Below are 16,419 nucleotides of genomic sequence, written 5' to 3'. Positions count from 1 at the left end.
GTTGTACATATCTTTAAATTAGTTAAGTATATATTTCTATGTATATCTTTGCGTTGTAAGTTCCCTTGATTGTAGGCTACAATTTGGCTATAGTTTGACTTGTAACTTGAATATATATTCCTTGTACATTGTTAGTTTACTTATAATAAATAATTAACAAAAATAATATAACTGTTATCTTAATTATAGTAAATAAAATGTAATTTTTGAAACTTATTTTTCCAAATTGATAATGTACCCCTTTATAGTCGCCTAATATATGCATCATGTAGAAATATAAGCAATAATATTAATATTGATTATATTTTTAAGTAAAAAAATCTTAACTTAAAACTGTTTATTCTTGTGTTTTTTTTAATTTATTAAATTAGAATAAATATTTATGCGAATAAATATCAAAGTTTATTGATTTTGTTTAAAACAAGTATTAACTCAATTAAACAGGTACTAACCTATATAAATATATATCAAAACCAACAAGTTAAGGAAATTAGGATACTATATATTATTGAATAAAAAAAGTACATCTGTGATAGCCGTAAACCCTAATGGTTTAACCCGATATTATTTTAAGGTTTAATTAAAAAACAATAAACTAATAAATGTGAACTTAAAAATTGAAAACATCTAATCCTCCAACGTAAGATCAACAAAATCAATATTTTTTTTTATTTTGGGTAATTTCTTAGGACGCTTAGTAAAGGCAGTTGGCGTTCATGTTTCTTCATTTGAAACCATATCATAAAGGGTTTCCACGACCTCAAGTACACGCTTTCCATTTACGTTTAATGGCAACTTTTCGAACATAAATTTCTCTTTACAATAAGAGTTACGCTCGAGCCGAAATATTTTTTTAAGAAACTCTGCCTGACCTTCAATCAAAGGCTTAATCTGTGTTACACCACATGCTATGATTAGTCTTTTCATAAAATACGAAATTAGATATAATCTCGAGCTTGACTCACATCATCACCAAGTATCCCGGGAGGATGTTCACCATCCGGGTTGTCATCGTATGGCATTCCATTATCCATACGATACACTGAAACTTCATCGCGAAATATCATTTCAACCGTAGGTAATTGCCCACAGTCATACAAGTGTCGCTAACTTTTTTTTCCCCAATAGTGTAAAGTAAGTGTGAAATAAATATACTAAAGTGAATAATGTCAAACAAATGATCAAAGACTGCTTCTAGATTTGGAGGCATTTTTGTAGAAACCGAAATTATAAAGATAAAGGGTTTGATGATTCAAAGAGAAAGAAATTGCATATGAATAACTGTGGTTATGTAATTTTGTGTCGTGCCCTTAACACGTATTTATATAATTATTATGGCGCCAAAATATATCAATTTTCCCACCAAAATCTGGGTCCATAATGTGTGCACTGACTTCCCTCAAATATATTAATTTAATTTTAAAAAAAATATACGTCTATGAAATAAATAATAATAAATAGATAATATGTCATGTCATAAAATGTATTTGGTGATTACATATATAGGTTTAGTCTGCTGATTACGAAATATCATACATTCAATTTCAATAATAACAAAATTAGATATTAACGTATTGGTATTGACATAAACTATAGTCTTCTACTACAGTTTGACTGTCTCATCCTTGTTAAATGTAAAATAAATCATATTGATAAGAGTTATTGGAAAATGATAAATTTTGGTAATATCTTATAGTCAAACCTTTTTTAGTTAATCAAATTTATATTATATCTATTTATTGAAAAATTTGTAAAGTAAATAAATTTGAAGGTCCACAAGATAATATTCTAAAATATTTAAATAAAATATATATTATAATTTTAAAATTTTTATTTTATATTTTTTGTAAAATAAACTAGATCATGCCATTATTCTAGGCACTTCGTGTGGATTATGTAGGATTTTTTTTTTGACAGCCAAAATTATGTAGGATATGGTGGTATCACGAAATGATATTTTTGGATTTAAATAATAATTACATTTTTTTTTGGGGGGGGGGGGTAAATTTTAAAAAAGAAAGGAGAAAATATGTTAAATTTCTAAATCAATAATGACACATGTTCACATTATAAATCAATAATGAAATAAGGAGTATCAAAAGTACGGCTACAATTAATGTCGTGTTTACATACCATAAAAAGGATAACACAATATTATATATTACTATTAGTAATTACCATTCATGACAATACTCATTACATAGAAATTGTTCAACACAACTACATTAAATAAAAATATATTTAGAAGGTTTAAAACAACTAATACATACTAATTACTTAGTACATTGAAATCTTTGACGTAGACGGCGCAAAGTCATAAATCGACGGCTTAGGCCTCTTGATTTGGTATTCATTGGGGTTTGTCATTGAACCAAGTCCATTTCCTACGCACACTAGAATCATTCACAAAGATAGCCCTCCCCCATTCACGACAGACAAGCATTGCTTGCGCAAGCCTTTTTTCACTAATTTTTGACCAAATTAACTCCATGACGGTCTTCACTCCGCCTACACAAGGCTTTTTTTGGATCCTCAGGTACGACATCATGAAATGTGCACAATTGAAAGTACAAAGCTTTTGACAACAAAGGAACAGACCACTTGGAGTCTGACAAGGGAAATAAACGCGTCGTCAATTGTCTATCCCTAGATCAAATACAATTTATACAACCTAAACAAACCTAATACGAGTATAAGGCAAGCATAGGGGTCGAACCACAGAGAACGGTAAACACCACCAAATGTTATCGACAATTAAGCTAGTCCGGAATAGGAGATAAATAAACTAAAGTCTAAAGATGCTAAAACAAGAAATAAAACATTAAGGGAAATGGTTTAGGTATAGCATTCACTTGAACATAAACAAAGGCATAGAAATTGAATTAATTATGAACTAAACATGCTCGAATATCGAAATTAAGAATCCAATCTAGCCGCCTTCCGGGGTCAATTGGCTTCTCCTAACATAGCCTCTATGTTTCCACATTAGAACCATATACTAGGAGGTACTATTAAATAACAATCGATAGTAATAAACCTTAACTAAGTCAACTTCCGTTTCTTGTTAGCAAAGATTCACCTTTAATCAACCAACAATGTGCACTTGCAAGAAGATTAAAGAATATCAAGCATATAAAGACTTTAATCACAAATAAATCAATTCTAAACTCTAGAACATGCTCAAGGTCCAACTACACCACAACCATCCCCTTAATGGGGAAATTACTCACTAATCATGATAATAACAAGATTAATCAACAAATAATCAAGAATCAACATGATCAACAAGCAATACCAACAACTAAAATAATAATCAAAATAAACAAATAAAAATAGAGGAGAGAGAGTAAGAAATTGCTCATTAATTGAAGATGAAGATCTACAAAGGATTGAACAAGCTCCTTCTTCAAAATCCAAGTTCATTAATGAAGAAAACCTCACTTTCTCTCTCTACCAAAGAAGACTAATCCTAACCTAACCTAAAACTAATTAGAGAGTAGAATAATTGGTTATTCCATTGTTCTTTTAATTACCCCCAAAAATTGGGTATTTATACTAAGCTAATAAAACTAGGAAAAGAAAATAAAAATAAAAAGGAAAATAAAATAAGAAAACTAATATAAAAATAAAGGAAAGAAAATAAGAAAAAGTTAAAAGAAAAGAAAGAAATAAAAAATAAAAAGAAAAGAAAAGAAAAATAATAAAAAAAACAAATACAATTCCACCCAAAACATATCAGCTCCCCTCTTCCTCTTCGAATTAGTTGCTTTGAACACCATTGAAGAGCCTTCACCATCACCACCGTTCATCAATAATCATCATCGAATCACCACCATCGATCATAATCAGTGCTCTAAATCAATGGCTATCATCCCCAATTGCATCATAATCATCGTTTTTAGACCGATTGATCTTCATTAATAACCACGTGTATAGCTCGTGAAATGGTTCGATCGAACCGTGGGTTGGTGCGGCCGAACTACGGGGTTGGTTCGGTCGAACCATGGGTATGTTCGACCACTCCTCCTCGATTAACGAAACCCACAAAGTCTCTGTCTCGAACTTCGACCGAACCACCAACGGTTTGCCCGAACCCGATTGAATTCGAATTTGCTCTGATTTGGGGCTGTTGTTGTGCGAATTGGTGATGCGGGGTGATTGTGTTGCTGTGCGAATTGGTGATGCGGGGTGACAATTGGTTGGAGGTTGGGAACGGTGGTGAGGTGGAGTTAATTGGTGGCTGAAGGTGAGGGTGAGCAGGGGTTGCGCGTGGTGTTTGTGTTGGTGCTGCTACGGCTTGTGTGTGTTTGTTGTGGTGTGGTCAGGTGGTTTGATGGTGGCTGGTGCTGCGGGGTAAAGTACGTGGTGGCTGTTGGTGATGGTAAACGGGCTGGTGGTAATTGTTGTTGGCTGATTGGATGGGAAAGAGGAGCAGGGGAATTGTTGTTGTTGCTGATGGTGTGGTGTAGGATAATGAAGGGTGCGGTGATGGATAAGGGGCAGCAGGTTGCGGTTTGTGTTTGACTCAACTTGGAACCCGAACTCATTTGACATAAAACCCGAACCCCTACACACAAAACCGAGGAGAAATCAAGACAAAAAGGAATGAAATAAATAAAATAAAACTAAATAAACTAAAATAGGAAATGAGAGAATTAAAACTAAAACTAACAAAATTAAACAAAACACAAACAAATAAAATGTGAAAAACACTCCAAACTAATTAAAATAAATAAAAGTAAAAATAGAAATAAGAGAAATAAAACTAAAACTAATAAAGACAAAAACTATACAAGCAAATAAAGTAAAATAAAATACGGAAATAAACTAAAGCTAATAAAATAAAGAAAATAAACTAAAACGCTCCAAAATTACCAACATAAACTAGAAACTTTATTAAAGAGAAAACAAGAGAATAAAAGGAAAAATAAGGGAAAACAAACACGAAAATAACCTAAACACTACCCCTAGGAGTGACATAAATGTCACTTATCAAATTCCCCCAAGCTAAACCTTTGCTCGTCCTCGAGCAAAGCAAAGGCAAAAGAGAACAAGATGGAATTATTGAAAGCAAAAGAAACAAAAATGGAAACAAAGAGAAAGAATGTACACTAACTCACTGTCGTAGGAATCACGATTGTTTTTAGCTACAACAAGCCCTTAAAACCCCAAAGTCGCCTATGAGGACGAGTGAGGTCTCGTGAGGGTTTCCTAAGAGCTTACCCCACAACTCTTGACAAAAACCAAGGCAAGGCAACGAAAGGAAAAGGAAAAGAAACACAAAGAGAAAAAGCAAAACACAAGCTCATATACGGACAAGAGATAAGGACAAGTACTAATGAATGCAAACCTTTCTAAATGGACAAATGTATGCACGTTCCAAGATGTCGATGGTTGATTGAAACATAAAACATGCTAAGCATAGAGAACAACTTAGGACTCAATCCACCCTAGCCCCAACCAATCGGGCCACGTTCTCTCCACTAGCTTCAAATCAACCCTTAAACTAGCTTCTCAAGATTCCACGAAGGAACCGGAAAAAGATAAAGAAATGAAAAACTTTGAGAAGGTAATCCCGACGTCTCAACTATGCATACTCTTTCCATAGGTTTGAAGTCTATCTCCCTCCACCGTTTTTTTTTTTTTTTTTTTTTTTTTTTTTTTTTTGACCTAAACCACTAGAGTCTAAGGGTCTTTTTATTGGTTGTAACGTAAGGCTAAGGGTTAAGGCGGGGTACAAATTTAAAATTTGGTGATAATTCCTAAGTGAAGCAAAAAGTGCGGCCGACACTCAAAAATAACTCAAGAATTCACTAAATATCAAGCAAAAATACCACTAATGCCATTCCCCCAAGCTTATTCAACACAAACACACAAAATATACAAAATGAAGGAACGATACCCCAAGCTTGAACAAAGCATTATCCTCAATGCTTAAACTAGGGAAGAAAACGAAACCATCGAAAATATTTTTGTTGTTTTTGTTTCTTTTCCAATTTTTTTTTTTTTTTTTTTTAACTTTATTCATTGTCCTTGCCTTTTTTAATTTTGGACGGCTTTTTCTTGAAACTTCACTTGATTTTCATAAATTTGCATATTTCTTTACAAGCTCAACTCTAACCAAATCTCAAAGTGCTTCTTGTTTATAATCAACAACTCAAAACTTAAACCTCACATGCCAATGCTTCACTAACTAAAAGATAGGTAAACATAGGCCATTAGGTTTGTAATGTGGTTTAAACAAGAGCGGGAAACATAAGGCTCAAATTGGTTAGCAAGTAGGTTTATGCAAAATAGAAAATCAAATTTGTAACAAAACAAAAAGAAGATAAAGAAAAAAAATGAGAAAGAAGTGCCCTTTTCCTCCCCTAGAGTGCTTCGGTCACGATCTTGGGAGCTATAAGTCAAAACAAGGATCAAGACATGCATAGCTAAGGATCCAAATGCGCCACACAACAAAGTGATGAAGGCTAAAACAATGTTACCTCACACGGGATTATAACTAAGCAAATACCAACTAAGGGTGCCAAATCCACTATAGAGAGCAACACCATCTTACCACATACCCGTGAATTAGGGCTTCTTGGATTCCTAAAAGTTCTTAACCCGGCTACCTTAGCATGTAATATCCTAGAGTCAACCAATGACATTCTCAAATCGTGCACACATTAACCACTTAGGAAGAAAGGCATTCAAGAGTAAACAAATCCAAAAGATATAATGTCCAATTAAGAACAAACAAAACACAATTTTGCTAAACTTGCCTAGAAGTAAACAAAAATCTTTTTTGGATTTTCCAAAAGCATGAAAAACATGGAAATGCATATACTCACGTGCATGGCATATATGAATCAACATCCCACCAAACATGATAGAATACCCTCCCCCAAGCTTGAATGAAACCAAGCTTTCAAATCATAAACAATGAAACCAAGGAGGGGAATACAAGGAAAAATTCATCCAACATTACCAACACATGATCTTCAAGACACAATAAGTAAGAGAGAGAGGGAAAAGAAGGATATTACCGGATATGGGATAAATGCAAAATCACACAAAAAACCCGAAATAACCTCATATGAGCCATAATCTCTACAAATAAGGCTTGAATTCCACATGATAGGTAAGTTGAGGCACATTTCCTTGGTTCTTGATCATCACCAATGCGCAAGAGTATATCAAGTTGTGTACCTAGCAAGTAACACAAACACGTCCATGTGAGAAAATCTAATCTAAAAACAAAAGAAAATGAAAGCTATAAAACACGGGTTACTTCCCGCAAAGGCTTGTTTAACGTCCAAGCGAGACTGCTCTAGGAAATAATAATTCAACGCACGCAAGAGCTTGTCAAATGCACTACTACACATTTCATGGGGGTGTAAATAGGCAAATGACGGAATAAGAACGTGCAACAAAATCATTGCACGCAAGTGAAGAGGGAGATGCCAAAAGAAAGAAGAAGAAGGATCGAAAGGAAACTTAAGAAAGTAAGAAGTAGAAGAAGGAAAAGAATAGTGGAAAGAAAAGGAAAAAGGCAAATCCTCATCACATAATTTTTGGTTGACAAAATTCCTCTCTTCCTCAATGATGATGGAATGAGGGACATGAAAATCATCCATAGAGGGCGGCTTCCCAATAGGTTGTTTGAGATAGGAAGGGAGAGAAGTAGGGTAAGAGGAAGGATGTGGTCGAATTTTAGAGAAAAAGGGGTATGAGAAACGGGAAAAGGGGTAGCTACTCCCTCACCACAAGGTCTCATATCGCCAATGAGAGCATGAAAATCAATCATAGCATCCTCAAATGAAGGGCACTCACGATCTACACCTCCCTCAAGCTCAAAAACTCCAAGGGAGTCAACCTTATCCTCCTTTTCACAACAATAGACAACCTTTCCTTCAACTATCTCAAAACCCAAGGTCCCAAAATCGTGCATGAATGGAGGTAGATTCATCTCAAACTCATCTAAGTCCCAAGAAGCGTTCTCGATGAAATCATCCAATAATCTATAAGTCCTCATATGACTCTCGAAAAATATGTGGGAAATTACCTCAAAAGAGTCTATATACTCATAGATTGAAGGGTCACAAACATACACTTGAGACTCATCAAGATGGGAAGAAGGATTAGGATTTTCAAAATCAACACTCTTTTCATTTTCAACTCCTTCACCATCACTCGAATGCTCTCTAATGGGATCCTCACTCATATGGGGAAGAGAAGAAGAAGGAAGGGCATTTTCTTGAGAGTTGGCTAGTTGGAGAATTTGGCTCTCAAGCATCTTCATTCTAGCTTCCGTCTCCCTATTCTTAACTTCCCTCATCTCGTTATACTTCTCCATCATCTCCATTATCCTCATTATCTTCTCTTCCTTCAAACTTTCCATAGAATTACCCTCATAAAAGGACTCATTAGAAGCATAAGGGAAATCATTTGAAGCCATGTAAGAACAAGAAGATGAGGAGGAAGGATCATTCACATTATAGACATGAGCATCATCATATTGGGGAGAGGGGGCATAATCAAGCAAACGAGATTCATCATCAACAATAGGAGATAGAGAGTTGAAATCACTTGTACTAGGTTCACAAATAGGATCACAAGACAAATCATGGGGATGCACGCCACTAATAAAACTATTATCACATTGAGAATCAAAATTAGCAACATTACATGCCCTATTGCGTACTTCCTTAGCAAACCGTACAAAAAAGCTCCAAGCACTATGAACCGATAATGCTTGAAATTCGCCATTAAACCTATTTTCAACTTCATATCTCGTTTGTTCATTCATGCCATATTAACAAATCTCACAAGCTTCACAAGGATTACAACCATTGTAGTTCAAAAACCCCACAAGTCTATGGAAGTAGACATAAAAAGGCTCATCATCATATTGAGGAAAAGAAAAATGTGTCATTTTTCAAAAACAAAGCAAAGAGAACAAAAATAAATCAAAAGAAATATATACAATGGACTAGTCTCAATAAGATAACATGACGGTAATGGAAGCCGTTCCCCGGCAACGGCGCCAATTTGACAAGGGAAATAAACGCGTCGTCAATTGTCTATCCCTAGATCAAATACAATTTATACAACCTAAACAAACCTAATACGAGTATAAGGCAAGCATAGGGGTCGAACCACAGAGAACGGTAAACACCACCAAATGTTATCGACAATTAAGCTAGTCCGGAATAGGAGATAAATAAACTAAAGTCTAAAGATGCTAAAACAAGAAATAAAACATTAAGGGAAATGGTTTAGGTATAGCATTCACTTGAACATAAACAAAGGCATAGAAATTGAGTTAATTATGAACTAAACATGCTCGAATATCGAAATTAAGAATCCAATCTAGCCGCCTTCCGGGGTCAATTGGCTTCTCCTAACATAGCCTCTATGTTTCCACATTAGAACCATATACTAGGAGGTACTATTAAATAACAATCGATAGTAATGAACCTTAACTAAGTCAACTTCCGTTTCTTGTTAGCAAAGATTCACCTTTAATCAACCAACAATGTGCACTTGCAAGAAGATTAAAGAATATCAAGCATATAAAGACTTTAATCACAAATAAATCAATTCTAAACTCTAGAACATGCTCAAGGTCCAACTACACCACAACCATCCCCTTAATGGGGAAATTACTCACTAATCATGATAATAACAAGATTAATCAACAAATAATCAAGAATCAACATGATCAACAAGCAATACCAACAACTAAAATAATAATCAAAATAAACAAATAAAAATAGAGGAGAGAGAGTAAGAAATTGCTCATTAATTGAAGATGAAGATCTACAAAGGATTGAACAAGCTCCTTCTTCAAAATCCAAGTTCATTAATGAAGAAAACCTCACTTTCTCTCTCTACCAAAGAAGACTAATCCTAACCTAACCTAAAACTAATTAGAGAGTAGAATAATTGGTTATTCCATTGTTCTTTTAATTACCCCCAAAAATTGGGTATTTATACTAAGCTAATAAAACTAGGAAAAGAAAATAAAAATAAAAAGGAAAATAAAATAAGAAAACTAATATAAAAATAAAGGAAAGAAAATAAGAAAAAGTTAAAAGAAAAGAAAGAAATAAAAAATAAAAAGAAAAGAAAAGAAAAATAATAAAAAAAACAAATACAATTCCACCCAAAACATATCAGCTCCCCTCTTCCTCTTCGAATTAGTTGCTTTGAACACCATTGAAGAGCCTTCACCATCACCACCGTTCATCAATAATCATCATCGAATCACCACCATCGATCATAATCAGTGCTCTAAATCAATGGCTATCATCCCCAATTGCATCATAATCATCGTTTTTAGACCGATTGATCTTCATTAATAACCACGTGTATAGCTCGTGAAATGGTTCGATCGAACCGTGGGTTGGTGCGGCCGAACTACGGGGTTGGTTCGGTCGAACCATGGGTATGTTCGACCACTCCTCCTCGATTAACGAAACCCACAAAGTCTCTGTCTCGAACTTCGACCGAACCACCAACGGTTTGCCCGAACCCGATTGAATTCGAATTTGCTCTGATTTGGGGCTGTTGCTGTGCGAATTGGTGATGCGGGGTGATTGTGTTGCTGTGCGAATTGGTGATGCGGGGTGACAATTGGTTGGAGGTTGGGAACGGTGGTGAGGTGGAGTTAATTGGTGGCTGAAGGTGAGGGTGAGCAGGGGTTGCGCGTGGTGTTTGTGTTGGTGCTGCTACGGTTTGTGTGTGTTTGTTGTGGTGTGGTCAGGTGGTTTGATGGTGGCTGGTGCTGCGGGGTAAAGTACGTGGTGGCTGTTGGTGATGGTAAACGGGCTGGTGGTAATTGTTGTTGGCTAATTGGATGGGAAAGAGGAGTAGGGGAATTGTTGTTGTTGCTGATGGTGTGGTGTAGGATAATGAAGGGTGCGGTGATGGATAAGGGGCAGCAGGTTGCGGTTTGTGTTTGACTCAACTTGGAACCCGAACTCATTTGACATAAAACCCGAACCCCTACACACAAAACCGAGGAGAAATCAAGACAAAAAGGAATGAAATAAATAAAATAAAACTAAATAAACTAAAATAGGAAATGAGAGAATTAAAACTAAAACTAACAAAATTAAACAAAACACAAACAAATAAAATGTGAAAAACACTCCAAACTAATTAAAATAAATAAAAGTAAAAATAGAAATAAGAGAAATAAAACTAAAACTAATAAAGACAAAAACTATACAAGCAAATAAAGTAAAATAAAATACGGAAATAAACTAAAGCTAATAAAATAAAGAAAATAAACTAAAACGCTCCAAAATTACCAACATAAACTAGAAACTTTATTAAAGAGAAAACAAGAGAATAAAAGGAAAAATAAGGGAAAACAAACACGAAAATAACCTAAACACTACCCCTAGGAGTGACATAAATGTCACTTATCAGAGTCCCTCATTTTATCTTCCGCTATATTTTGTAAACAGTTGCACTCCCTAGTGTCCGTTTGTCCTTGTTGTTCATTAATGATCCTCTGTCTTTTTAACTGCCACTCATCATAGTTAGAAATATCACGTGTCTTTTGTTTCTTGTTAGAAGATGTGTTGCATCCATCATTGTCTAATGGTCTTTTGCCTTCACTACGCACATCCTGTCAATCAAATTTCAATCTAAATCAACAATTACTTCAACAAATGTAATAACCGAAATCCATTTATGACAATACATATTGGGGATCAAAACATGAAATCATTTTCCCTACAAATAGAAACTTAAAGCGTTCAATATATCATAAACTACTTATTTAAATAATGTCATATTAAAGAATAGTGTAATAAAACTAAATGCATAAACTGAACAATAGAAGATGTAACTATATGATCTATATGACCATATGTTTTAGGAAAAGCATCAAATAAAATAAATGCAAGTAATGAACATTATAAGAAGTCATTATATGATCTTCAGTTATAAATGCTTTAGGAAATGAACCAAACATAGAAAATGCATCATATACAATATTAACAAAAACTAAGATACTATTACTATATTTAAGTAGATTTGTATATTTTAGGATAGTCTAAATAATTTTACATAATCAAAGAAAATCCTATCACTTACATTGTCTTGCTCCTCCTCAATTTTGTCTGAACTACTCTCGTTGATCTCCATTGTGTCTAAATTAATGTGTTTGTTTTGTTTAAATGTATTTACAAGGACAATAGAATGATTTATATAGAATCTGTAACCGTTTTCTTTTTTTGTTTGTTTTTTTTTTTATTAGTGGTGTTTCATTGTAACCGTTTTTTTTTCCTTAGATAAGAACAAATTTTTCTCAGGTTTTTTTTTTTTTTTTTTTTTTTTTTTTTTTTTTTTTTTTTTTTTTTTGCTAAGAACACAAAATTTCAATTTTTTTTTATTTTTTATAAAATTTTTCTTTTTTATTTTTAAAAAAAGAACATGGGGGGAACGTGTGTTCAATTTCTTTTTTTTTAAAAAAAAAATTATTTAATCATCAGTTAGTTTATATGTAATGAAAATAATTAATTAATTAGGACGCGTGTTTCTGTCAAAAAAATGGTTGAACTTGTGTAAACCAATAAAACTGTTAGTTGTTTTTTATTTTTATTTTTATGTTTTTTTTCAAGGGGTAACGAAATTTTTGTTGATTAATATTCTGTGTAAATCCACTAAACATAAATACATACCATATTATGTGCCTATAATTATGGTATATACATATTCACCACTATCTCTCATATGATTGTGTTTATCTCTTTCCATTTTTAAAATCGTGTGAAGATATGTCAATACATATATAACTCAGTAAAAAGAATAATCTCCTATACATGTATATATCAAAACCAAAACAATTAGTAAATAAGGTAATTATGTATTTTTCAATATAATAATAACTCCAACCTCAAAAAATAAATAAATTCGACAACCCTAATTGACTGGTTACTAGATGATAAAAACATATTAAGAAGATTATAATAAAAGCGTTACTTAATAAAAAAAAAGGGATCTAATCATCCGACGTAAGATCAATAAAATCAATAAATATGGTTATCTTGGGAACTTTTTCAGTACGTTTGGTGAACCAATTTGGAGTCCATGTTTCTTCATTTAAAACAATATCATAAAGCGTCTCCGCAATCTCAAGAACACGCTTTCCATTCTCATTCAAAGGCAACTTGTTGAACATGTATTGCTCTTTGTAGTAGGAGTTCAGCTCGAGCCAAAAGATGTTTTTAAGAAACTCTGACACGGTTACATCATCAATCAAAGACTCGGCCTGTGTTACACCACAAACGATGATTAATCTTTCCACAAATATCCGTAATTCGATTAAATCTTTTGCATGACTTACATCATCACCTAAAATTACAAGAAGATGCCCATCATTTGGGTTTTCATCATAGGGCAATCCGTTATCCCAACGATACACCGTAACTTCATCGGCAAAAATCAATTCAATCGTAGGTAATAGCCCACAGGCTTGCAATATCTAAGCTACCTTTTTTTCCCCAATACGATAAAGTAAATGAGATATAAATAACCTAATTTAAAAAAGGTCAAACTCATGATCAAAGACAGCTTCTAGATTAGGAGGCATTTCTGAAGAAAATGAAATGACAAAGAGAAATATTGGAAGTATTCAATAAAAGAGAAAATAAATTGGTAGTGAATAATTGTGATGCTTTAAATTGGTTATTAAGCAACGTATATAAAGCATAAATATGGCGCCAAAATGCTTAATTTTCACCCCAAATTATGGTGCCAAAATGTGTACATACACAGATTTCTTTATAGCTAATAATAAGGGTAAATAAAAAATCTTCTATATTACTGTATTATTGTACTAATAACATAAAGAATATTTTAGGTTTAATTGTTTATATTTTTGGTAATATATCTTTACTAATACTATAAAGAATGTTTTTGGTATATATTGTATATAAATTACAATAATTAAAATCTATTAATATATCCTATATAAATTACAATAATTAAAATCTATAAATATATCCTATTTTACGTAACTGTACAAGTTCTAAGGGTTTAGTTTATAAACGTATGATGTATGCGATTAAGTATTTGTTGTTACAGGTAATAACCTACCGTATCAACGACTATTACACACATATTTAAGTGGACTTTACTATATTAATATATCCTAAAAATTTATTAGATTATTGAATTCATTTAAATTTCAAAAATATATCACCCAATTCATTTTAACCTAGTTTGCTTATAACATATTATGCCTTTAGTGATTACATATAATAATTACCTATGTATATTCACTTTGATGGGTATCAAAGTTTAAACGGGTGCAAAAATTGACAATGTTTTCCATTTTCAAGTTACCACAATTCAAAATTCCAAAAAATTTTATAAGATTATCGAAATCATTAACATTTCAAAAATATATCACCCAATTCATTTTAACACAGTTTGACTGTAACATATTATGCCTTTAGTGATTAAATATAATAATTACCTATGTATATTCACTTTGATGGGAATCAAAGTTTAAAAACAAATTTTTAAACGGGTGCAAAAATTGACATTGTTTTCCATTTTCAAGTTACCACAATTCAAAAATTTCCAAAAATTTATTAGATTATTGAATTCATTTAACTTTCCAAAATATATCACCCAATTTATTTTAACGTAGTTTGCTTATAACATATTATAATTAACAATTAGGTTGAAGAGTACCTGCAAATTGATAAGTAACTGAAATTATATATAACGAGCATACACGTATTCGTTCTTAGCTGAAACTTGTTCATGATCCTTTGTGAAATAAGTAATATCGATGTTGGCTTCCATAATTAGGTATTAACATGTTTCCTGAATATACTAACCAACCTTACACATACATAATCCTAAAATGCTTAATTATATAGACTACAAATATAAAGTGATGTATTTCAAATATTAGCAAACATCCTTAAATGCATAGATTTAGGTAACACAAATAAAACAAAAACAAAATAAAAAAACATTTAATGTGATGTAATCATGATCATCACATCGACTACCACACTCAACCATCCCCATCCACAATATTACTCTCCTCGTTTTGGGTGAAAAAAATATTACAAAAAAAAAAAAAAATTCAAAATTTTATTAGAATAACCTACTCACTTAAGGGAGAAAAAGTAGGAAATAAATCCCATCAAAACCTCCTTAAGAAACCCCAAACTTCCAAACTTATCTCACTCTTCTTCTCCAATTCAAAATTTCTCCAACTCCATTAACAACTACCGAATACTTAACCTAAATCCTAGTAAGTTATTTTCTCTTCACTTACTCAGCGTTTTATTTTCATTTTTTTTTGTAATATTATAAAATTTATCTCTCTTGCTTGCAATGACAATGTCGAACAAGTGGTTTTGGCTTTGATTTGGTTTATTGAGTAATTAAAATTATTGATCTTTGATTTTCGTCTGATGCATGTCTTCTTTAGATTAATTTCTGATTGCAATTGTATTTTTTTAGTTTTCCGTTTTTGCTTTCATGGTTATTAACACTAGTGTTGTTGTTATAGTTTTCGAATTTCAATTACCTTTGTTTAAAAAATAGTCGTTTTTCATTTTGATTTTGGGATCATTTTTTTAAATTGTTGATGTATGAACTACCATTCTTTTAATTGTAACTATTCTCATGTTTCATATGTGAATTTATATGTTCAATTATAAGTTATGAATATAATATTTGTTTTATTCTGTTTGTGATGGCCTGTTATATATTGGTTAATACCCATCTTTATATATAATTTTCAAATAATTTTTTGGCTTTTTGTGATTGCACTCTGTTTTTTAATATATAAATTTTATATCTGTTTTAGTCTTTTTGTAATGTCCCATATTATATTGGTTAATACCAATCTGTAAATAAAATTAAAATTACATAGTTTAATTGGATTGTGTAAAATCAATTTGAATTTTAAAGGAAAACCATTCAGTTGGGGTTATTGAAGTTGGCACATGTATTCATAATGATAATTTAAAGGAAATCCATTCAGTTGGGGGGTTATTGAAGTTGGCCCATGTATTCATAATATAATGTTCTGTATTTATTGGGTATGTAATTACTCTTTGTTGTTTTGATCAATACCAATTTGAATGTGATAGTGGATCAAAACTTATGTGTTCTGTCTACATATGATGAGTCTCCTTTTGGTTCAATCTTTTGGCCATTTCAAAAATAAGTATGATTTGATTTTGCAATGACTCTACATTGTGTTGGTTAATACCTATTTGCATTATATAGGAAGCCCAATCATTGTAATGGCTATTTTCTAATTTGGTTATTCCCTTTCTGAATTAGGCAGTTGATATAAGCTTATTTTTTTGTGTTGATAAACCCCTTATTTTTACTGAATCTTTCTTGCCATAATCAAATGGAAGTCTGATATGACTATGTATTATC

The sequence above is a fragment of the Chenopodium album genome, chromosome 9, assembly GCF_948465745.1.
Source record: "Chenopodium album chromosome 9, dcCheAlbu1.1, whole genome shotgun sequence".
Classification (NCBI taxonomy): domain Eukaryota; kingdom Viridiplantae; phylum Streptophyta; class Magnoliopsida; order Caryophyllales; family Amaranthaceae; genus Chenopodium; species Chenopodium album.
The sequence above is the reverse complement of the archived record's forward strand: the minus strand, read 5'-3'. Positions refer to the sequence as shown.